General features: G+C 46.8%; 1 long non-coding RNA gene across 3 annotated transcripts in view; it reads left to right on the top strand.

Moving 5' to 3' along the window:
• The first annotated feature begins 1,196 nt into the window (after window positions 1–1,196).
• The window catches only part of LOC142854661 (uncharacterized), a 37,721-nt gene continuing 14,115 nt past the window's right edge, over window positions 1,197–24,802 (top strand). The window contains exons 1-4 of one of the 3 annotated variants that reach the window (XR_012911357.1): window positions 1,197–1,365; window positions 1,654–1,920; window positions 7,562–7,728; window positions 15,383–16,795. This is a non-coding gene — a long non-coding RNA (uncharacterized LOC142854661). Of the gene's footprint in view, window positions 1,366–1,653; window positions 1,921–7,441; window positions 7,729–15,382; window positions 16,796–24,802 lie in introns of those variants that run through there. The other 2 variants (XR_012911356.1, XR_012911358.1) reach the window with 2 other exon arrangements.

Here is a 24,802-nt window from a genome sequence, read left to right as displayed (position 1 = left end):
ATTTACTAGAAAAGTTCTTCAGGTAACTATATCAGAATAACCTATAACCTAATCTTTTAAATCCTTTGAACAATGAAATTCCAAAGGCCACCAATTATTAAGATACCTACAAGCAGATCTCAAGAAGTCTGCACACACTCACAGGCTTATCATTTTTGTCTCTTTCTTAAGTCTCTCTCTCTCTCTCTCTCTCTCTCTCTCTCTCTCTCTCTCTCTCTCTCTCTCTCCTTTCTCTTCCTCTCCTCACACTTGCCTGAAATTTATCATAACTTTCCTGCCTCAGCCTATGGGTTAACAGCTATGACCACCCATGGATAGACCAAATACCTAGCTTAGATACTCTATAGAGGTTCGAAGACCTCTGAGCCCTGTGGGATTTAACAACTTCTGGGGTGTTTTTTTTAATATTTATTTATTTGCTATGTATACAATATTCTGTCTGTGTGCATGTCTGCAGGCCAGAAGAGAGCACCAGACCTCATTACAGATGGTTGTGAGCCACCATGTGGCTGCTGGGAATTGAACTCAGGACCCCCGGAAGAGCAGGCAATGCTCTTAACCTCTGAGCCATCTCTCCAGCCCCCTTCTGGGGTGTTTTCTACCAGGAGGTTCAGAGATGCCACAATCCATCATGGTGGCTATTACCTACAAGTGGCTACTAAATACTGACAGTATAACTAATTCAGCGTGCAAAATAATACTGTATTTAAAAAATTTTATCACTAAAATTTCAAAAGTCATAAATATTTTGGATTGATCATGTGGTGAACGATGCTATTTTGAATCACTTAGGCTAAATAAAGCATATTATTATTATTATTTGGTTTTTCGAGACAGGGTTTCTCAGTGGCTTTGGAGCCTGTCCTGGAACTAGCTCTGTAGACCAGGTTGGTCTCGAGCTCACAGAGATCCGCCTGCCTCTGCCTTCCGAGTGCTGGGATTAAAGGCGTGCGCCACCATCGCCCTGCTAATAAAGCATATTATTAAAATGAAAGTCACCTGTTTCCTTTTACATTTTTGCTTCTGGAAAATTTTAAAGTGTCTATGCGGTTCAGTTTCTTTCTACTGAACAACACTATGCTAGCCAATTGGATGCTTTCCCAACTCAACACCTCACACCTTCCTTAAAATAGCATGTCTCCCTGCTAGTTGTCACGTGACGCATTCCTGCTTGGTGCTTTACACTTCACCCTAAGGCTTACGCTGGCAGTGAATGGCAGAGTGTCCAGAAAGTCCCAGAAGATGAAGGTTTCCTGTAAATGGTGAAGATAAAGATTTCTTCACCTTTCCATCGGTGCCATGGACATAGGTACAGTTAGGGGATCAGTTGAGTTCATCTTAAGCAAAACTCCAGCTGAATTCCAGGTATCAGCATGGGAGAGGGAGGTGCCGGGAATCATGGCAGAGGCAGGGTGGTAATGCATGACCTGAAATCACAACATGGGAAGTTTGAGGCCAGCCTGGGCTACACAGCCAGTTCCAGTCCCTAAGATCCTCATAAGAAGAAGGCAGGAGAGTGGCACATCCTGGTCTCTATGCTGGCTGGCTAGAAGAACGAGGACCTCAGGGCAAAACGGGGAGAGAAACCAGTGAGTGTGGAAGGAAGTGGCTAGCGAGGGGTCATTAACACCTCCTGTTCCTTGTCACACACAGACATCTTAGAAGTGCAATCGACCCCTGAGCAGCAACCAGTTGCTGAGGAGAGAACATTGAATGGAATCACGTGCAGAAGAAGCCTTCTGTGCCACAACTGGTACAAGCAGCAAATGAGAAGTCATGAAGGGAGGGCCAGACAGAGCCAACCTCCAGGAATGGTGCCACAGTAACCCTTCCCTCTACCACTCGGCCAGTAGCCTACCAGGTTGTGCCAAAGGATCTATTACCCATGGCTACCAACAGTGAGGTCTAGACTTGCAAAAGGTAAAGTATAAGCATAAACTTAATCAGATCACTAATATGAAAGAGTCGGATGCAAACCCATCTGAAATGTTTTATAAACCTAAAGTTCTGGTAACTTCTAATTCCAAACTATTACTTCCGCTCGAAAGAGTAATAAGATTATTTAGCCGAGTTTTTTTTTCTCTTTTCTTTCACTTATTTTATTGGGCACAGAGGCTGCGTCATATATGTGGAAGTCAGAGACCAACTCGAAGGCAACAGTTCTCTCATACCTTGTGGGTTCAGGGACTCAAACTCAGGTCATCAGGCTTGGTGGCCAATGCTTTTGCCCACTGAGCCATCTCAACATTACTACAAATTGAGTCCTTTTATATATCTGATGGCCTGAAAAAAATGTTCTCACACTTCCCAGCACACGGTAGACACAGGATGAGGAGATCTGAGTCCTCAGTTACTACCAACCTAAGGGATCGAGTGAGGGTGGAGAACCCAGGGAGCCCAGATGTGACTTATAACCGTTTGGCTTTATAAGTTGCATCTGGAAGACAGAGAATGCAAGTCTGTTCTTTCAGTTAGAGAGATTTGTATTCAGTCCTCACACTAATGAATGCTGAAACCAAAAATAAGCAGCGGGGGCCAGGCCAGCAAGCCGCCTCGGGGAGGAAATACGCTTGCCAGCAATCCTGGGTGACCTGCGCACCATCTCTAGGACCCACACGGTGGGAAGAGAGAACTGATTCCCACAAGCTGACCTCTCACCTCCGCTCACAAGCTATGGCACACACTCATGTGCACTTGCACACACACTCACACACACACACACACACACACACACACTCACACACATACTAAATAAGTAGGTAGCTATTAAAGAACACAGCCATGTAAAGACAGGACAATAAAGGCAGGATCTTTATTCCCTAAGTGAAGACTCTACCATGGGTCTCAGTGCTGGGACAGCTGTAACTGGAAATGAGGGATAGGGTAGCCCTCAGGAAAAGCCTTCTTCGTAGGAGGGGAAGGAATTCTGGTATCGGGTTCTGCAAAGGCTTGTAGGTGATTTGGTGTTGTAGGAGGTGAGGAAGAGAAGCCATGAAACAGTTGTCCAATGGATCAAAGGGGGAAAGGGTGGGTTTTTTTCTTTTCTTTCTTTCTTTTTTTGCTGTTGTTCTTTTGTTTTGTTGTGTTGTGTTGTGTTTAAAATAAGAGGACTGGAGCCAGCAGACAAAGGAAAGGACAGAAACTAAATAACTTGGAGGCCATTCCTGGAGGAGATAATTGGTTGAGGCGTCCGGGAGGAGAGAGGCTGTCTCTGCCAGAAACTGGGGTGGGGTGGGGGGGTGGGCTGGCATCCTTGTGGAGCTGCAGGGCAGTGGGTCTGTGGAAGGCCCCTGGGGAGTCAGGGAGGTGGGGGGGGGGGCGTGAGAGAGCCAGCACGGCCATTGCCACAGTTGGAAACCAATCCTCCAAGTGACTGAGAACGTTCTGTAAGGAATACAAAAGAAAAATTTTAGGCCCTGGCTGGGAAAGTGGTTTTACTCGAAGAGATAACCAGCTTCCTTAGAATCCCTTCGCCTGTTATTTTTTTTCACACTTCTGAGTTCACCGTAATTAAGCCAGCCTTTCTCCTGAGACCAAAGCAGGCAATGTTCCGGGACGAAACATGTCATAGCAGGCGGGACAGCTTTGTTCATCCTCCTCTGCGGACCCGCTGGCTGCCACCGAGCGAAAGCTCACGGTCACCCTGCCTATGAAAATGACACAGCTGTCCCCAGGATGGGGAATTACAGCAGATCTGGCTTGACAACCCAGAGAGTTTAATAAGGGTGCCTGCGAAAGGGGCGAGGGCAGCAGACTTGCTGGGAGCAACAGGGTGTTCCTTCCAGGCACTGGCAAGGAAAAGATACTGTCCCTGTGGAGACCAGATCCAGGGCCAATGGAGATGCTTATCTGGGCTTAACAGCCCCGGGGCAAAGGAAAAGGAGAAAGAAAGAGATGGTCTTGGAACAATTTGGGCAGGAAAACAATAGGATTCTGTGTTTCTTGGCACAGGAATGAATGAATCTTTATTCCAAGTGTGAAGCAGGCATGAAATCCAAGGACAGAAAATGGTGGGACCGACATTCTGGCAACAGTCTTGGGCTTTCTCTGTGGAATCTCAGAGCAAACAGTCCCACAGGGCTTCAAAGAAACATGTGGGTTTCTTTTTCTCTTCTTAAGTAAACAAAATTAAGAGAGAGCGTGCACTTCCTACAGCTGTGGGTGCCCCAAATATCTCCCGTTCCAACCCTGACCCCGGCCTCGGGGGAGCCGTCTTCTCTTCTGAGTTAAAGTCACACGCACTCACAGCAACCTCGGGGTCCCACCTACACACGAGGGGCACCCTCCACTGTCAGCAAGGCTAGACTTTTCCCAAAACTTAAGGACTACCCCAGGAGAACTGGACCTCAGGTTCTTTTCCATTTCTTTTTCTTTTTTGACTTTTAAAACACAAACATACATTTCTTTGGATAATCGCCAATATACATCACTTATGTTTGCAAATATGAAGTTGAGGGGGATCAGTTGAGGGGTTATGAGAGCCATGGATGTGATATTCTAAATAACTAGCTTCCCAATGTAGTCTATTATTATTAATATTTAACTTCAGTTTGGTTTTGATTTTATACACAGATTTTTGCTATATAGCTTTTGCTCGCCTGGCACAAACCCTTCAGCCTGGGCTGGCCTCAAACTGAAGGGAATACTCCTACCTCAGCTTCCCAGTGTTAATAGGCATGAGCCATCACTCTTAACTTCTGTCTGTCTGTCTGTCTGTCTGTCTGTCTGTCTGTCTATCCATTCAAACCATCTGCCCATCCACCCATTCATCTCTATCTCTGTCTTCCTTCCTTTTGTTCTTTTTTTTTATTTTTTACATGGGCCGGGTTCTGTTTTCCTTGAGAGTTTTATGCTGTATTTATATTATTTCTGCCCCCATCTCAGCTTTTCTAGATGTATTTGATTCCATATATTACTATTCGTTTGTTTTCTGAGACATAGTCTTCCTCCGAAGTCCAGACTATCCCGGAACTCACTAGGAAGCCCAGATTAACCTCAAACTCTCGCTACTCTTCCTCCCCAGTCCCTCGGGTACTGGTATAATAGACCTGAGCCACCACAACCAGCTCCTTAATACAATGTGAAAACCAGCTCTTATTTACAGCCAAACATGGATTTGGTGTCCCAGCACAAGGAGGCAAACTGGCAGGTATTCCCTTAGCTTGTCTTCTGCTCCTGCCTGAAGCAGTTTCATGCTGACAGACCAGGAAACGCCAGTGCTGAGCAGAACCTGCAGGCGCCCTGGCTCCCCACTTCCTGCCCACCTAGAAGTCCCGTCTTTGTGGGGCCTGGGCTCTTTGTGCCGTCACCTCCTGCCACTTCCCAGAAATCACCAGCCGTCAGGGAATCGCAAACAGAGTTTGCTCCACATCACATGATCCTTCCTCCCACAGACGTCCCTCCTTGAGTCCCGTGGTTTACATATTCCCACAAGGTCAAATCAAGGACATTTGGTCACATGCAGTATTGTGGCAACAGCGCACACAGGGCTGACCCTGTAACAAGCTCAAAAATGTAGAAGATGGGCTAATTCCAGTAGGTTTTCACACGGGACTTTTCCTTTTGACAGAGCTGTCTTTTTCCCAGAAAAGGAACAAAGCCTGACCAGTCCCCCATGGTAGACGGTCTCAGATTCAGTTCTGCATTTTCAGTGACCGTGTGCTAGGCATACAGTTTATGCATACGTGTGAGTGACATTCGCATACCTAGGTGGATGTGCTCATGCACGCCTGTGCAGAGGCCGTAGGAGGACATCAATGCCCTGTCCTATTGCTCCTTACCTTAGTCTCCTGAGATGGCAACTGTTATGGTGCGGCAAGATGGGACCTTGGAGGGTAGGAAACAAACATGCCAGGCAGGTAGAGCTTGTGTGGGAAGTTTCATTAAGAAACAGGAAAAAATAGAAAATCGGGGAGGGGAGGGGACAGAGCGACTGATGGGGACAAGAGCAGGAGTGAGAGGAGCTTGTCTCTTAAAGGGGCCTTTTGTGTCTGCCAAGAGCAGGAGTGATACACTCTTTCAGGTCCCCAAGGGGCGGGGCCCGATGTGCAAGGATGCTAACAGGATCTCTCCCTGAGCCCAGAGCATGGCTGATAGCCAGCAAACCCCAGATCTATCCCTTTCCCTTTGCAGCGCTGAGGTAACAGACATGCATGAGACCACACCTTGCTTTTTATATGGATGCTTGGGATTCTAACTCAGGTCCTCTACACTTGCACAGCAAACGTTCTTACGCATTGATCTGTTTTCCCAGCTCCCAGTTCTATGACTATTTCTGCCATGAACCCAGCACTTGCTAGAAAGAGTTTAGTCAAAAGAAAAAAACAACAACAACAACACAACCAACTAGATCTAGATCTCAACTACTTTGTAATTCAGACTGCCCTAATACAGGTCCTGCTTACAGGGGAAGAGTCAGGACTAGCCACAGTGGTTAACACGGGGTAGCAGAAATGACTTATATACTACCAGTACACACAGCCGGTACTCACCACAGACCACGAGGGCAGCAGAAATCAGGGAAACCTGCATGGGAACAGGATTTGAGTTTTTCACTAGTTTTAAGCTTTTGCTGTGGCATGAACATACCAGGAGATCTCCGCTCTTAGCATACGTGATGGTTAGTCTTTGATGGCCTAGCACAAGCTAGAGTCACCTGGCCAGACTAGCCTCGCAGGAGGAATGGCTTCCCGCATATTGATCTGTAGGCATGTCTCTGGGACCTTTTCTTGATGGAAGTGAGGGCCCAGGCCACTGTGGGCAAAGCCACCCCCAGGCAGGTGGGCATAGGCTGTGTAAAAAGCAGACTGAGCAGCCATAAGAACAGGCCAGTAAGGAGTGTTCCTCTGTGGTCTGCTTGAGTTTTCGCCAGCAAGTTCTTGCCGTGGCTTCCTTTGAAGACGGACTGTAAAGTATAAGACGCAACAAACCCATTTCTCTCCAGAGCTGCTTCTGGCCACAGTGTTTATGCCAGCAAAGTAGACCAACATGTTTCGAATTGTTGAACCTTATTTATTACGGAGTGTCCTGGTTGGCACGTGAAATTCAAAGGACAACTTGGTGCAGTCTCCTCTCTCCTTGTACCATGGATGCTGGGGGAAGCTAATTCCAACCGTCAGGCTTACAGCACGAGCACTTACACCCCTGAGTCCATTCTGCCTGCTCCTCAGAGCGTAGTTTATGTATAAGATGAAGTATTATGATCAACAGGCAGCATATCAAACTGCAGGTTTCTAGCGCTTACTCACCTGTGTAACCGAAGCTGCACAAGTGCAAGAGCTATGCCGTGAAACCCCTTGCCAACCACAACTCACTTCACAGTTTCCCTGAACTTGACCACCAGATACCTTGGATAAGTGGAATCATGTGGGCATTGCTAAGGGCATGTTTACTTTACCCAGTCCATCCAGGTGTTCATACTTTGTGGGATCTCTTTTCTTAGGGTGCAGTAATAGTCCAGGATACACAAGTGGACATTTTTGACACCCGTTTGTCTACTGGTGGGCATCCAGGATGCCACTGTGATGGCAGTTGATGTGGGAATGCCTCTATCTTTCTGAAGAGAGAAGCGCTACTTTGAGTCCTAAGAGGCTCTGGGTAAGGAGAGAGAAGAGAGGAGGCCACTGAAAGAAAACACAAACACACTGAGACCACTATCCGAAAGATGCTGCCACGTGGTGGATCGGCAGGATGGCTCAGAGAAGAATGGGACAGGATCACTCCATTTGGGTAAGCACCCTACTGCACTTTGGGGGCTCGCTGTAGCTGCACCCCATTGGGCAAGTACTGTAGAGGCTCTTCCGGCTCTGTACCTTGTCTGCACACGTCTGATCATGAGTCAGTCTCAGTGGCATCATTTGCAATGATAGTCTACCCTTGGCATGGCTGTGGTGAGGATTCAGTCACCCATGAAGCATACTTAAAACGGTGTCTGGCACATAGTAGCTGCTCAATGAATAGGCAGTATTATTAAATATATAAAAAAGCATGTGGTAGCTTCCTGCTTTGATGCATGCCTATAAATCCTAGTACTCAGGAGGCTGGAGCAGGTAGATTGCAATAAGTTCAAGGCCAGATTGACCTTCATAGTGAGTTCAAAGCCAGCCTGGGCTACATAGACCCTGTCTCAATAAAATAGAGTGGACAACTGACTAGCACCTAGGAAGTGCTGGGAAATACACCAGTATCCTACAAGTATTAAATAACTTCGCATACATCAAAATATTAACGTTTCGTCTTTTCTCAGGAAAGGTATAAGAGACAGGTAGGAATAATCCCTGCCAGGCTTTCTTAGTAACTTTTATTTGCATTTGTTCTATATCTGATGCCCAGGCATAGCATCTGGAACTCATGTTCTAGTGTGTGAGAAAGCGAGACCAGGAGGGACATGGAACTCAGAAGAAGCTAGACAAAGACACAATCCCACGACCCCAACTTCTAGCTTTAGCCTAATTGTGTGCAACAGTCTAAAGTCACAGCCTTCCATAGACTTGGTTCAGTAGTTCAGCTTGATACAAGAGATCACATTTTACACTAAGCAGCTATGGGCTGAAGACTATGCTGAGGTGCGGGATGATGGGCACAGTGCCCAGCGATTCCAGCCAGCCTAGAGAGATTCTCTAAAAAGAGCAGGAATTGTTGAAACACAGCAGATAAAGGATACTGTCTTAGTAAAGGAACAATAGTGCTACTTTATAAACCACCCCAAACTTAATGTCCAGGCAGTTAGGTGTTTTCCCACAACTTAAACAGGCTCAGCTGAAACTATTGTTTTTGTGTCCTATTGTATATTTGACTTAGCGCCTAGAGGACTGAGGTTGGCCTAGCTGTGGCGATAAATGCAAAGATGCTCACCAGGAGGTGTCCCCAGCAGCTAGCAAAGCCCATGCTCCGCTGCCTTTATGAGGCCGCCTGGCCCCCCTGTGACGCTAGATTTCAAAATGCCCCCCCCCCAGAACAACAGAGTGTTTGGTGTTTTTATGAGCGAGCCTTGAAAATCTCAGAACACGACAGAGATGTGAAGTGACTCTTGAGCTGTAGAGTTGACGACACTCCCCTTACACCCAGGTGCTGTACCACTGAGCTACACCCTCAACCCAGGGGATCTCTAATTTAAAGAGAATCTTCTACAAGTCAGACCTTGACACATCAAACAAAACAAAACAAACAAACAAAACAAACACATGAACAAAAAAAATCATTTGTATTTTCTAGTTTGAGAACTCTCTGCTCTTTTCCTCTATTTTTTTTAATTTATTTATTTATTAAGGATTTCTGCCTCCTCCCCGCCACCGCCTCCCATTTCCCTCCCCCTCCCCCGATCAAGTCCCCCTCCCTCATCAGCTGGAAGAGCAATCAGGGTTCCCTGACCTGTGGGAAGTCCAAGGACCGCCCACCTCCATCCAGGTTTAGTAAGGTGAGCATCCAAACTGCCTAGGCTCCCACAAAGCTAGTACGTGCAGTAGGATCAAAATCCCATTGCCATTGTTCTTGAGTTCTCAGTAGTCCTCATTGTCCGCTATGTTCAGCGAGTCCGGTTTTATCCCATGCTTTTTCAGACCCAGGCCAGCTGGCCTTGGTGAGTTCCCGATAGAGCATCCCCATTGTCTCAGTGTGTGGGTGTACCCCTCGCGGTCCTGAGTTCCTTGCTCGTGCTCCCTCTCCTTCTGCTCCTGATTTGGACCTTGAGATTTCTGTCCAGTGCTCCAATGTAGGTCTTGATAGCCTTTGCTGGAGAGGTTGTGGAGAAAGGGGTACACTCATCCATTGCTGGTGGGAATGCAAACTTGTGCAACCACTCTGGAAAGCAGTGTGGCGGTTTCTCAGGAAATTCGGCATCAACCTACCCCTGGACCCAGCAATACCACTCTTGGGAATATACCCAAGAGAGGCCCTATCATACAACAAAAGTATATGCACAACTATGTTCATAGCAGCATTGTTTGTAATAGCCAGAACCTGGAAACAACCTAGATGCCCTTCAATGGAAGAATGGATGAAGAAAGTATGGAATATATACATATTAGAGTATTACTCAGCAGTAAAAAACAAGGACTTCTTGAATTTTGCATACAAATGGATGGAAATAAAAAACACTATCTTGAGTGAGGTAAGCCAGACCCAAAAGAGGAACATGGGATGTACTCACTCATATTTGGTTTCTAGCCATAAATAAAAGACATTGAGCTTATAATTCATGATCCTAGAGAAGCTAAATAAGAAGGTGAATCCAAAGACAAACACATAGGCATCCTCCTGAATATTAATCCTCTATTTTTTCTATTGGGTTGTTAGTCTCTGCAAAACAAGCAAACAAACAAAAAATAAAAACAAATCTCTTTTGGCAGTTCTGGAGCACTAGAAATCTAAGGCTGTGAAAAATATAGGGCACCAGCCAAGCCTTGAGTTGTACCCCCCAGACACACACCTGATTTCTTTAATGACAAGGCCCTAGGTCCAACCTCAGGACCATAGTTTATATACATGTATAGATATGCATATGTATAAGTTCTACCTATAAAGCAAATATATTTATAAATACATCTAGAATCCTTTTGTATTTTAGAGAAATTAGCTTTTTGTTTGGGATATGTTATCTCACTGTTTCAGTGAACTTCAATATTATTCACTTGACTGATTTTTTTTTAGGGAGATGGGCGTTTTAGAAACAAGAAAGGAAGGAAGAGGGTCTTTGCTGGAGCACCTAGTGTATGCCTTCGACCCACACATTCCCACTTATAATATTTACTCCTTCATCCTGCATCCTAGTTCCTCCTTCATCCTGCATCCCAGTTCCTCCTTCATCCCGCATCCCAGTTCCTCCTTCATCCTGCATCCCAATTCCTCCTTCATCCTGCATCCCAATTCCTCCTTCATCCCGCATCCCAGTTCCTCCTTCACCCTGCATGCATGTTCCTCCTTCATCCTGCATCCCAATTCCTCCTTCATCCAGCATCCCAGTTCCTCCTTCATCCCGCATCCCAGTTCCTCCTTTATCCCACATCCCAGTTCCTCCTTCATCCCGCATCCCAGTTCCTCCTTCATCCTGCATCCATGTTCCTCCTTCATCTCACATCCCAGTTCCTCCTTCATCAAATATTCCAGTTCTGTTGCATAGCTACAGAGCTTGAAATTCTTATGGGTTGGAAATCTGAACCAGGATCATATAGCTAGGGAGAGATGCACCTAAGGTTCCAAGTAGAGCTGCTAAAACCGAGGCCCCTGCTAACCTTGCAGCTCCAGCTGTGCCCCCACCATCTATGTTTTTTAAGAGTAGACTGTTCTGTCCTTGAAGACCCATGATAGTTGAGTAGTAAGAAGAGCCATAATTTGGATGAGGCTGAAGACTGTTGTTTGGAATACCACTAGAGTCATTTGCCCTGGTCCTAAAGTGTTTCATAAGTCTGGAACTGTCACACGAATCAGGAAGAAGAGCCCAGCTGGCTGCCATTGTCTGCCAGCCATGTACAGACAGCCCCCAGTCATTTGTCAGTGTTCCCCAGGGTGCCTGCTTCATGTTAAGATCCTGGCAGAGTGCCTCAACCCACTGTATAATTGCCCTGGCCGCAGCAAGGCTGACTAAATCCTGTTGATGTGTATACTGATTCCCTGGGCTCTGCAGGCTGGAGGGGCTCAGAAACAGGACAAGAACACACCCAAAAGTCTTGGGTTCAGAGGCTGGAGACTCCTCTGGTTTTCCTTGACAAGGGTAAACACTTCCTTATCAAGTTTTCAGCATACAGAGCTGACAGAGTGGTCTCCTGAGCCTGAGAAGAATGTCAGAATTGGGGTGGCCATCAGTCATTCCTAATTTAGTGTTTTTCCCTCTGTCCACTAAGGAGCCCTGAGATGCAGAGGGGACTTCTATTGTTATTGGGTCTGCTGAAGGCGAAGGTCTTGCTTTCACACACACCCCCAGACCATTTTAGCTGCCATGATGAAGTTCCATGATCAAGGTTGTTTATAAACAGTAACCAATTTCCCATGACTCCGGAGGCTAAGGGGTCCAGGATCAAGGCGGAGCCCAATGAAGATACTTTGACTCATCACTCTTTCCTGCTGTATCCTCACGTAATAGGAGGAGGAAGGGGTCTCTCCCAAGCCTGAGGCCACTTTTAGAAGAGCACAGATTGCATCCATGAGGGCCTCATAGTCTCTTAAACAACCCATCTTTAAAAACCCATCTGGGGCTGGTAAAATTTCAGCACATGAATTCCTGGGAACCTTAAAGCTCCAGAGCACAGAACGGCTTCAGTTCAAACAGCTCAGGCTGGCTTCTGTGACTTCTATAGATTTACTCGAGAAGATATACTAGCTCAGAGCAATCTGATGAGCAGTTCATTTCCTCGAGGCTCATAAAGGTGTTGTGGTCAGGTCCTGGGGACGGTCAGGCATAGGAGCAGGAAGAGTAAGCTGACTTTGCCGTGGAAGCTCTTTCCACTTCCTGGACTCCATCCCTATAGTCTTCTTGTCTTCCTTGTCCCTAGTCCTTACCCTTAGAGACGTACAGAGAGCTCTTTCTCAAACCTTCAGCTGGGAAATCAGCTCACCCTGTTTCTCAAAAACCCCTCTGGGAAGCCAAAGTCTCAGTACGGGGTGTTCTGACCAATCCTTGGTCTGCCATGACCTCCGTAACCTGATTGGTGCAAATTACTTGAGCCCTATTAGAAGCTGAGACAGAGGGAGAAAATGTGTATTCCGCATACACTTTAGGAAAAGAGCTGTTTTTGAGTCCAAGTCTTGCTGTAGAGCCCAGGCTGGCCTCAAACTCTGAATCCCCTGACTCAACTTCCCAGATGTGGACTTACAAGCATGTGCCACAGTGCCTGGCTTGTCCTCCCATGGTGTTGAGCCAGTGAAAATACTAGGGAAATATCTACAATGAAAACAAAAAGCCAAAACCAATACAAAATGACAACCAACCTTGCCTCTCCCCAAGGCCATGTGAGCCAGTGGTCGCTCTCATTCCCACAGGCACCCTCACACGCAGGGAGACACAGGGTCAGCACGGACCCGGAAACGGGGTAACCTAAAGCAGCTGCCCTTGTCACACGGTCATGAACAAGCAGCAACAGCCTATATTTATGTAAACTTTTGATAGTTTGTTCATTGTACATTTAATATTTTTTAAATCAAAATACTACATGAAACTATTGGGATTCCCTGCTATTCTTGGCATATCCTTCAATTTTGTACCTGATTTGTGGACCTCTCCTCCCTAAAACATGAAAATATATAGCCATCCGGTCTTTTATCTCTTACGTGCCTCCTAGCTAAAGGTCAAATTGATCGCTAATGTCCAAGGATGTAATCAATGTGTATGTGCAATAGAGTGTCCATAAAACCCCCCAAAGACAGTTCAAGAATCTTCCAGATAGTTGACTACTTGAGGATTCTACGTGGAAGCTCTGAGTCCTTTCCTGAACCCTCACACTACGGACCTCTTCATCCTCTGCCATTAGCAGGTAAAGAGGACTGGAAGCCTGGCTCAGCTGGTAGAGTGCTCACCTAGCAAGCACAAGTCCCGGGTTCCATCCCCAGCACTGCACAGCCTGGGCAATGGCAGTACACAGCTGTAATTCCAGCCCTCTAGCGGTGGAGGCAGGATGGAAGATATTCAAAGTCATGCTCAACTACCTAAGGAATTCCAGGCCAGCCCAGGATACTGAGGCCCTGTCTCAAACAAACAAAAACCGAAAGTAAATGAGAAATCCTGAATTCATATTGTTACTTTAAAAAAAAAACATTCCTATATCTAAAAGGAGCTCCGAATAAGATTTTTTTTTTCCAGCTGGGCGGTGATGGCACGCATCTTTAATCCCAGCACTTGGGAGGCACAGACAGGCGGACCTCAGTGAGTTTGAGGCCAGCTTGGTCTACAAAGCAAGTTCTAGGACAGCCAGGACTGTTACACAGAGAAACCCTGCTCAAAAAAACAAAAACAAAACAAACAAACAAAAGAATTTCTTTCTCAAATTATAATTTCTTTTGGTAAGAGTTGAGTTTTTATGGGTATGAAATGAGAACAGGGCTGAGTCGGCTTCAGCAATTCCAGGAAGCCCTGTGAAGGGGTTTCCTATATGCCTACATGCGATTTGGTGTTCCAGTAATAATCGTGTCCTTAAAACCTCTTTGGTCTTTGCAATTCGGTCTAAACAAATTCCTTGTCTAAACATAACTGTGTGGCTCGCCTAGCTTGGATTTCTCCGGCACCTGTGCCTTCAGATCTGATTTTGAAGTTCCCGACACCGACTGGGAACTGGAACGATCTGATAGACTGGCTGCAGCCACATTGTGCAACCTTGGCTTCCTCCTGTCCCCGCACTGCGGGCGCAGAAGCACCAGCTTGGAAGGCGACTGCAGAAACGCTCTGCCGTAGCCTCTTCCTTCAGAGTAGGAATATCTTTTCTGTGTATCCCTGCCTCCTCAGCGAAGTGCTTAGCACAGTTGTTTACCGGAATCTCATGGCGCTGCTGGGGCCCTGCTGGTCACTCTGCAGCTGGCAGTCCCCTCCTTCAGACTTATGGGATCTTCTCCAAGATCCAGGGAACTGTCAGCATGAAGCCTACTAACACCCCAGTTCCTAACTCATTGCTAATACTTCTGTTCCAGCACCCTGGCTGCGTTCGTTTGTTTGTTTGTGTACATGCCCCTGGTCTTGTTCACGTCTCTAAATCTGGACTATCCCTCATGAATTCTACTTTGTTTCTCATGAAGAGTGGAGGGGCCATGCCTCTAGGGAGACTTTTGGGATGTTCACATCTGCTCTTGGCTATTTTTTTTTCTTTTTTAAGAATTATGTGTGCCTGTGTGCATGTGGATGTGTGGGGGTGTGCATGCATGTGGGGGGGTGTGCATGTGTGTGGGGTGTATGGATGTGTGCATGCATGTGGGGGTGTGGATGTGTGTATGCGTGTGGGGGGTGTGGATGCGTGCATGCATGTGGGGGTGTGGATGCGTGCATGTGGGGGGTGTGGATGTGTGCATGTGGGGGGTGTGGATGCGTGCATGTGGGGGGTGTGGATGTGTGCATGTGGGAGTGTGGATGTGTGCGTGCGTGTGGGGGGTGTGGATGCGTGCATGCATGTGGGGGTGTGGATGCGTGCATGTGGGGGGTGTGGGGGTGTGGATGCGTGCATGCATGTGGGGGTGTGGATGTGTGCATGTGGGGGGTGTGGGGGTGTGGGGTGTGCATGCGTGTGGGGGTGTGCATGCGTGTGGGGGTGTGTGAATGTGTGCATGTGAGGGTGGGTGGATGTGTGCATGCGTGTGGAGGGTGTGGATGTGTGCATGTGGGGGGTGTGGATGTGTGCATGTGGGGGGGTGTGGATATGTGCATACGTGTGCCAGGGTATATGCTCATGTGTCTTCCACGTGTATGCAGGTGCTCTGAGTGGCCAGGAAAAGACACTGAATCAGCTAGAGCTGGAGTCAGAGGCAATTGTCAGCTGCCCAGCATGGGCACTGGGAACCGCATGAAGATGAAGATACTCATAAAATCAGCGAGGGCCTGTAACTATTGAGCCATCTCTCCAGACCCAGGCACTGTTTTGTTTGTCTGTTTGTTTGTTTTTAGATTCATCCCAGCACTCAGGAGCCTGAAAGGGGAGAACTGTTGCTAGTTCAAGGCCAGTACGGGCAATAGAGTGAATCCCAGGCCAGTTGGACACCAGAATGGCACCCCGACTCTAAAACACAAACAGGCAGAACAAAATCAGTTTTGTCGATAGTATTTCTTAAAAAAAAAATACCCATGTCTATGAGATTAGGTATCTTGGAGTTACTTGACAGATGAGAATTAGAATTCTCAAAACACACTATTGCTCAGATGTCCCCTCTAATGGAAAACTAGGTGGGCAAAGTGGAAGGTATATTGGCAACTGAGTCACAATATTCTTAGCTTATGTTCCAAGTTCTAGGCACTGCGACACTCACCATAAACACAAAGATAAGCCTGCCAGTCCAGACTTTGAAGCATGCCATCCTTTCCTTGGACCTAAAAGGACAACGAATCTTCCCTTTCCCTCTGGCCTGCTTTTCCACCTTTAGCTGACCTGGAAAAGAAGGCGGGAAACTCATCCGCACATCAGTGAGAATGGGAAGAGCCACACTTCGCAGTTACAGACGGGAGCCACATCCCTGGGTATTCACAAGGGTGTGGAAGATCTGAGCTCCGGTCCCCATGCTTGCTCCGTGAGCTCCTTAGCAGCTGAGCCATCTCCACAGACCGTACTTAGCACTCTCTGTGCTGTGGTTTGTATTTCCCAGTTTCCTTTGGTAGTCATGATTTCATTCGGTCTGCCCAACACTCTAGGATCTTCCTCTGTTCTCCTCCCTGCTCCTCCAAATGAAATACTCATTAAATTTGTTATGTTCTTTTTATTTTAGCCAGAACATTATGTCTATTTTAGGGAGAGAATTCTGATGTGCAAAAGAATCACAAGATCCCTAATAGATTTTTCAGTCCCACATTGTCAGAGATTGTTTCCTATTTTCCTTGGATTCTAGCATGTTTAAAGCATAATGGTGGGGCTGGGAGATGGTTCAGAGGCTGAGAGCTCTTGCTGTTCCTTCTTCCAGAGGACCTGAGTTTGGTTCCCAGCCCCCACGTCAGGAGGCCCACAGCCACCTACAACTCAGGTTCCAGGGAATCGTGCACCATTACCTGGCCTTTGTGGGCACCGGCACTCACATGGACATACCCACGTAGACACATACATAAACATAATTTAAATGTTTATATGAGTGAAATGAAAAGAAAAAGACGTAATCAGTGTTGAATAAAAGAGCTCATAAAGCCAGGATTTATTGAGTTTCAATGTAACATCCCACTTAGCAATCAGTGTGTGAACAAAAGCATCATCTTCAGTGGAGCTTCTGACCCTGCCACTCCCTGGGACAAACATGTTTCCCCGCTTCCTCTCCATCACATTCCAGTAGCTAGCTTGCTGACCCATGGGGTAGTTACTTGATACCATCCGGGGCAGAGTCATTCACTGGCAGGGATGAAGATCCCAGTTCTGCCTGGCCCCTGCGGCTGCTGTGTTAATATTATTCACGCTCAGCAGCACCCTGAAAGAGGGTTGCCATGGTGCCTGATTTACAGATGAAAACTGCAAAGGCGATTTGGACCAGTTAATAAACACCCTCGAGACTTGACAGTCCGTAAACAGCAGGTCGTGGATTTGAACTTGCGCTCTAGAGCGGCGTTCTTTCCATTGATTCCACAGAAATCTTTATGCTATGTCCCCAGAGGACAAAATAAGCCGTGAGCATAAGAAACGAGTGGGAAGTTCCTCTGTGTAATCACGTGCTCTGACGTAGTCAGGAAGCAAAGGCTTGGGTTCCTGTTTTGCCCACTTGATGGGGTTCATACGCAGTTTAGAAGGTGACTTCATTTGATCTACTCTGTGGTACCAAGTAGTGGAGACAGGACCTAGAAGGCTAGTTCCTGGAGTGGCGTAGTGCCCGCTGATGGGCACCAAGGAGACATGGACTCCCATACTGTCCTCAGAAGAAGCATGATGATGTTATTTGCATGTGAACCTGTGTTTCTTAGTCACACCATGACCCTTATCCCAAGCTGCTTCAACACCATTAACTGGACCAATCTGTTGGCTAGTAAGGGTTGGCTTCCTGAGGATATATCTGGGTTGTTCTTGGCTAGAGAAGTAAATGATTCTAAGGGTGTTGTTGCTGCTACTTCCCAAACTGAAATTCCTGGGCACATACTGGGTTTGCTGAATCCTGGGCAGTTTACTTTCAGCTCTCAGGAGCAACAAAGACAGGAAGCAGCTGAGGTCCTTGCTGCCATCCCGGGGGACTGGCTCACGTGCTGATTCGGGTGTTTTGCTTACAGTTTTAGACATCAGATCTTCACTCATAGAACCCAGATGAAGGCACCTAAGCGGGCTTGGTAGTGGCACGTAACTGTTCCAAGCTATTGCTTCTGTGGCCGTGTTGATCGGAGGTAGAACAGACAAGGTGGTGCAGGCACTGAGACACGCACACACACCGTGCACTTCCTTCCATACCCAGCAGCTAAGAGGCCCAACAGCCACACACGAGGATGAAAGGGCAGTTGCTAACCTCAGCAGTAACTCACACTGGAAAAAAAACATTTGTCTTGGCAAAGACAGCAAAACCCAAGCTGAGTAAGGAAATATCAGGAGACCCGAGCTCTCGTCTGGGTTCTTTTCACCCTGCCGTGCAGCTGGTAGCCCTGTTTTCCTAGGTTTGGAGCTTCTGGTTCCTTGTTTCCTTTGCTCTGAGAATTGAGCCTAGAGCCTCATGCATGCTAGCCAAGGGCTCTACCACTTAGATATATCCCTAGCCCTGCGTTTACTTTGATTTTTGAGACAGTGTCTTGCTAAGTGCCATGAATTTAAGTTTGAACTAACTTTGTAGCACAGGCTGGAACTGAACTTATGACCCTCCTGCCTCAGCCTCCTGAATAACATACTTTTCTATACAGAAAAGAGAAAAGCAGGAAAACACAAAAAATGTATTAAATCTGGACTCAGAAGGCTTGGAAAGTGATTTAATGTCCTCCAAATGACTGACTGCAACTTTTTGCAACTATTTATCAAGTAAACACAATGCAGTTAGTTTATTTTCCAGAAGATAAGAGGACTGTAACAAACAGCAAAGTAGCCGAAATGCCTGTGCTTGTAGACTTTGCTATTCATTCATTTGGTTATTTTTGTTTTGTTTTTGAGACAGAATCTCATGCTGTAAGCTAGGTTGACCTGGAACTCACCCTGTAGCCAAGCAGGCTTCAAACTTGACAAAAGCCCCTTCCCTCAGCCTCCTGGGTTCAGGATTATGGATGTGTCCAGACCTCCCAGAGTTTAAACCATCAATAACCGAACAGGCCAGTACGCAGAAATAGACACGATGCCAAGGAGTAGATGGTCCATAAAGTCCCGTTCTATAACAGGGGAAAGAGCGAGACTGAGCCTTGATGCTTTATCCGAGTGACAGAGGCTGATAATATCCACTTCAGAGAGTTATTTCGAGACAAGTCAAAGGTAATAGAATACAGTTTAGCCCGTTACCCGCTAAAGAGAGGGAACACCGCAGTGCTGTTCAGATATGTGTTTCCAAATAATAAGAAAGAATGGGTAGAATAGGAAGAGGAGAAGATGGGAGAAAGAGAAAAGGAAAACTTAAATGTAAAGAAAAGTTGCCTTCCTGCAAGATAAGCTTGGAGATCCTGGGTCATGCCCACAGCTGCATGCTAACACTCCACAAGTTCCGCCATTCCACGTTTGTATGCTTTTGTTCAGGGCTGTGCCCTCCGCTTTTCTGTTGATGAGTTCATTTCTGCAGGGGGAACTTGACTTTTGTCACTCCGTAGGAACAGTGATATCCAAGGGTAGAGCCTGTGGATCACTTCTGGTTCACAACTTTTGGGATTCAGCACTAGGATAGGGACTTAAGGCACAAGAGACACATTTGTTTTGGACAGACCTGTCCACCAAGTGGTAGGACCTTTGTGTCCAGGAAGCAAGCCGAGTAGCAGCCAGACAGGCGCAATCCCTCTGCCCAGAGCAAGACAAAGGAGGCCACTGTGTGGCCACATCCTGCCCCAGAGAACACCTGCCTGTGCAGCTCTCTGACCAAACTCTGGCCCAGCTCTTTCAAGAGAAAGCCAGCTGACTGAGGTTCAGCATCTCTCCCGAGACACAAAGGTGGTTTTCTGATTACAAATCGCTGGGCTTCTTTCTGAGGGGTCTCTATCAGAGCAAAGATTTTCCATAGGCTGTAACATCTGTGACCTAAGGGTATAGATCACCGCCTGCTGGGGTTAATGGCATGATGGGGAATTAGCCAATAAGGAAAAAAATTTAAATAGTTCTTGCCTGGTCAATAGCTCTTTCCAGTACAATTTTAACGTTCTGTTGGTCCATAACCCCCCTTCATTTTATATTTGCTATTGTGTGTGTTTGTGTGCGCACGTGCGTGCATGTGTGCATAGATGTCTTCATGCACAGATGTGGAGATCAGAGGACAGCTGTGAGGAACTGGCTCTCCTCTTCAGCCTTGCCTTTGAGGCAGGATCTCCTGTATTTTTCACGTGGGTTCTGAAGACTGGATTCAAGTCATCAAGCCCACATGACAAACATTCACATCCAGTGAACCGCTGCGGTGCCTCCCACCCCAAACCTCTCATGGAATGTTGATTGAATCCCATAATACCCAGCCTGCAAGATGCTCCCCGATGGCCGATGGTCCTCATTCCCGCCCTGGTGTCCATGTCTCACGTGGTCTCTTCGTGCTGAATAAGGACTGACAGGTGTGAGCTTAGGACACAGCAGAGATGGCAGAGCCTGGTTTCTGAGCTCAGGTCAGAAGAGGTAATGTAGCTTCTGACAGGGTTCGTCAGGTTTCTCGCCCTCAAGGGTGTAGACTGCCAGGCCACAGCAACACGCAGCTCCACAGAAGGTCTCACTATGACATCTGTCCTACAGGTATGTAATGGAGCAGCCTAGGAAGCCGTTCCTCAAACAGCGACCAGCACATGACAACCTGGCGGAGCTCTGAACTCCCACTCAGAGAGGTCTCCTCTGGATTTTCAGCCCATAGTCATTGTGGCAGATGGTGGTGACCTAATACACTAAATCTGGTAGTCATTTGTGGTCCAGCAAGAGAGAAGTAATTGCAAAACCTCTTCTGAGATGCCAGGATCTGGTAGGAGAGCTAAAAGTCTCCTGAACCCAAGGGTTTTGACTCTCTTGAGACAGAGTTTATACAATGGACATTAGATCATTTTGCTCAAGGCCGTAGCAAGAATTTTGGGAGAATTACTTCCTAGAATTAACATTGGCTTTTTGAGGTGCAGTGTTGCCTTTATGAAATTCCAGAACATTTTAAAGAACATTGCCTTTAGTGCGGCCTCACTAACAGCTGTCCTTACGGTCTATTGCTGCTGTAGTGGATTTAAGCCCCTGTCGAATGGTTGCCGGAGAGTGCTCTTATCTCCCCAGCGCTATTGGCCTGCAGTGCCAAGGGCCCTAGAGGACTCGTGTCTCCAAAAGAAGCCAGCAAACATACGTTCATGCTGCCAGCTAGAAGGTGAGCCAACAAGCTTGGAAATGGTGCAGGTTGAGAGAATCTGGTAGTCTGCCCGCTGCTGTCTGCTTCAGTATCCAGGTCAAGACCTAAGCTGCAGGAAGAGGGCAAGGCCCTGGGAACTGTGAATATAACCTGGTTCCTGGGATGCAGGAACACCATCAAATTCCAGCTCTCCAAACAGACATTCGAGGGATGTCAAGCCTCTTAGATGCATTGTGCATCTGAACTTTGGAATTCTTTTTTAGGGGGAATTAGGAGGCAGTGTGGACCCCGGCACCCCTGTAGACCCTCAGCAGTAGCCACAGGCAGGAGCTTTCTCAGGCTTCCTCTGTCACGGCTGTGCAATCGCTTCATCTCCTGGCCGGCTCTTCCCAAAGTGGCCCTTTCCATGGCAGACAAGTGACACACTGACAATCCACCAGTGAGCTCACGCAACGGCTTGAGAGCAACCAGGAGACAGGATTCCTCTTCTTAAGGAAATAAGTGAGGTAAATCTGACACTTGTCTGGAGTGGCAGCTTAACAATTGCTAGGCCGCTTGCTCACCAGCCCCTGCGGGGATGCTCATTGGCCGATATTAGCTCATAGCTAATCACATCCTGTCATATGGCCTTTTCTTTGTCTTCCTCCCTCTCCTCTTCCTTTGAGACAGGGTTTCACTATGTATCTCTGGCTGGCCTGGAACTTGACATATATAGATCTGGCTAGCATCAACTCACAGAGATCCTCCTGCCTGTGCCTCCCAAGCGTCGAGATTAAAGCTGTGTGTTGTCATGGTACACTTTGTCTTCTTGACAAGACTTAAATCTTTAATTTTGAGGCAGTGTCTCAATTTGAAGCCTAGTCCGTCCTAGGATCCACTATGCAACCCAGCCTGGCCTCTAACTCCCAGTGATCTTCCCGCCTCAGCCTCCCAAGAGGCAGCTGTTTCAGGCCCACACTACCACACCCAGTCTGGCCTTTCATCTTCTTACACCTCATACCTTCCTACAGAAAGTAATCTGGCTCTTCAGATGAACTGGAAACTTATTTCCAGGGGACATTCAACCCCTGTGAAGGGTTATTGCTGAGGCCACATTAGCCTCAAATCCACTGGCCCCACGGTCCCCTGACACTTCACACTCAAGTAGCGCTAGAATGTATCTATCTCCCTCCCAGCCTCCCCAGCTTTTGTCCTTAGGGGAGGCAAGGGCCGAAAATTCTTCCTCCTTTTTTTTTTTTGTCATAGGTTTGTTTTTCTGACTTCAACCTCCAGAGGGCGCTGGTCTTCAAAAAACCCACCAGACTAAGATGTAGCATGCCAGCTGTTCACCCTGCAGGGAGGGAAAACCCTTGGCATTCTCCGTGAATAATTTATACTGGTGAAATCGAACCTCGGGCTTTAATAGTGCTTATAAACGTGATCTCTTCTCCCCCAATGGTAGAAAGAAGCCCCTAGCCATGGTTTATGCTGCTCATCATTTCTTCTTTTCTCCCTGCCACTGTCTCCAGGCACCGGGAGCCCTTTTCTAGTGACTAACCCCTTACATCTCACTGAGTGCATGGATAATGTCAGAAAACAAGAGAAGCCCAGCATTCCGGGAGCCAGATACTTGTAGGCCGAGAGGCTTCAAGACCTTGGGCGCATGACACAAGCAGTCCTCAGCCTCACCTGTGACCGGAAATGACATGTAACACACCACACTTCGCTTTGCACAACAGGGGGTTCACGTTCCTCACCACTGTTTCATGATGTGTATGTTGACACCAATTCTTGGGCGGTTTCCTACAGAGGTCTCATCGTTTGTTTGAATTACTTCCTCACTAAAAAATTAACTTTTTTTTATTTGTCTGGCATCCTGCCAAACGATAAGGAAGCATTAAGGCTATATGAGATACAGAAGCAAGATAAGCAAGAAGGCCCATAGGGGAGTGGAGGGAGGAGAGTCAAGAGAGCCCCAGGGGCAGGTAAGGCTGGAAGCCACTAGCAGGAAATCCTACTGCAGTGTGAGGAGCCATTCTTCCCCCGGGGCTCACCTGAGGACCTGGTGTCTTCAAAAGCCATATTTTATTTCAAATCGAGAACGCTCAAACACAAACTTTGAGAGAATGTGCTTCTTTCACAGCCCGAGATGCTTCCCACAGTCACTAAGCTAGGAGCATGGAACTGGACAGCGCTACATACTTGTCCTCAATGATCTTTCTGTCTAGCAAGGGAAGCAAACAATAAACAAGCAGTTGCAACACAGTGAAATAAACACCGTGTGTGCTGAGACAAGTGTCACATGCTTAGAGCCCAGGCTGAAGGGGATGGGGCTCTGGGCTTTGTTGGGACAGCCTGCATCCTTCATCACCGTCATCTTTAGACACCAGGCTGACTTGTTTGGGCCAAACCATCTCCCAGTTCCCGGTCTCCTTATCACGAGACTTCTGTGCTTTGAATTGTCATAAGGAAGACTAGAAATTATGCTTATGGGCCTGTGAGAATAACCCTAGACCCTAGATTCATAAGATATGAAGAAAGATAATTTAATCTTTTATTCACCATTTTGGTTTCTTTTCCAGAGATGTTTTAAATTTTTATTTAAATGTTCTAAAATGTGATTCTAGAATGTCTGAGCTTCTTATTATAAATTTGAGACTGCCTTTAAAACATGGCCTTTACCAACCATCCCAGCTGCCTTAGGATCTCTCCTAGGCTCTGCATTAAAGTGACCACGTCCAAGGAAACCCCTCGTTCCAGCACAGACTGCCGTGGGTGGTTCTTAACTGCAGTCTGCATTGTACAAAGCATAGAAAAAATTATCCAGATCTAGTTCTTAATCCCCAACGCATAGATGCAGAAAACAGAGTATACCCCACAAGGCCCAAGTTGCTTCCTGGGTATAAAGAGGAAACATGTAATATTTAATAAACATGAACATCCTTGATGAAGGAATACGAAATGCTGTACAAAGAAAACAAACATGCCTACAACGCACACTGAAGTAACCCAAAATGACTGGGGTGGATATTTGCCCGGGAAAAATGCATATCGGCTGATAACATGGGCTGTCATAGACGGTTCCTGGCTCCCAGCCACGACCTGTTGCTTATTTTATATCACTGCGCGACTCAAAAGAGCTGTATAATCTTTACGTTAATTTCCTTATCATTGCTATAGAATAATAATCCCTGCTTTGAGGTACTCTATACCTAGGAGTGCTAAGGGCTCAGTTGGCTTTGCAGGATTGAAGACCCGAGTTCAGATCAGCATCCACGTAAAAGCCACGTACAGTGGCATGCACCTATAATCTCAGCGTCGGGGAGGCAGAGACAAGAGGATTCCCAGTGCTTGCCTAGGAGCTAGTCTAGCTGAGTCAGAGAGCTCCAAGTTCAGTGAATGATCTCATCTGAAAAAATAAATAGGAGGGCTGACTATAAGGCTCAGAGGGTAAAGGTGCCTGCCAAGCAAGCTTGACTACCTGAGTTCAATCCTCAGAACAGCATAAATGTGAAAGGAGAAAATCAACTCCACGAAGTTGTCCTTAAACCTCCACACATATGCTGTGGCATGCATATGCCCCAAATGTATATTAGTATATACACACATGCTAAAAATAATAATTTTTACAATGAGGTGGAGAGAGATCGAGAAAGGAACAAGACATCAAAACTCTCTCTCTCTCTCTCTCTCTCTCACACACACACACACACACACAGAGAGAGAGAGAGATAGAGAACATCAGAGTACACAGAATATACTCATT

Source organism: Microtus pennsylvanicus, chromosome 7 (assembly GCF_037038515.1).
Source record: "Microtus pennsylvanicus isolate mMicPen1 chromosome 7, mMicPen1.hap1, whole genome shotgun sequence".
NCBI lineage: Eukaryota > Metazoa > Chordata > Mammalia > Rodentia > Cricetidae > Microtus > Microtus pennsylvanicus.
Note: the sequence above shows the minus strand (reverse complement) of the source record. Positions and strands in the feature narration are given on the sequence as shown.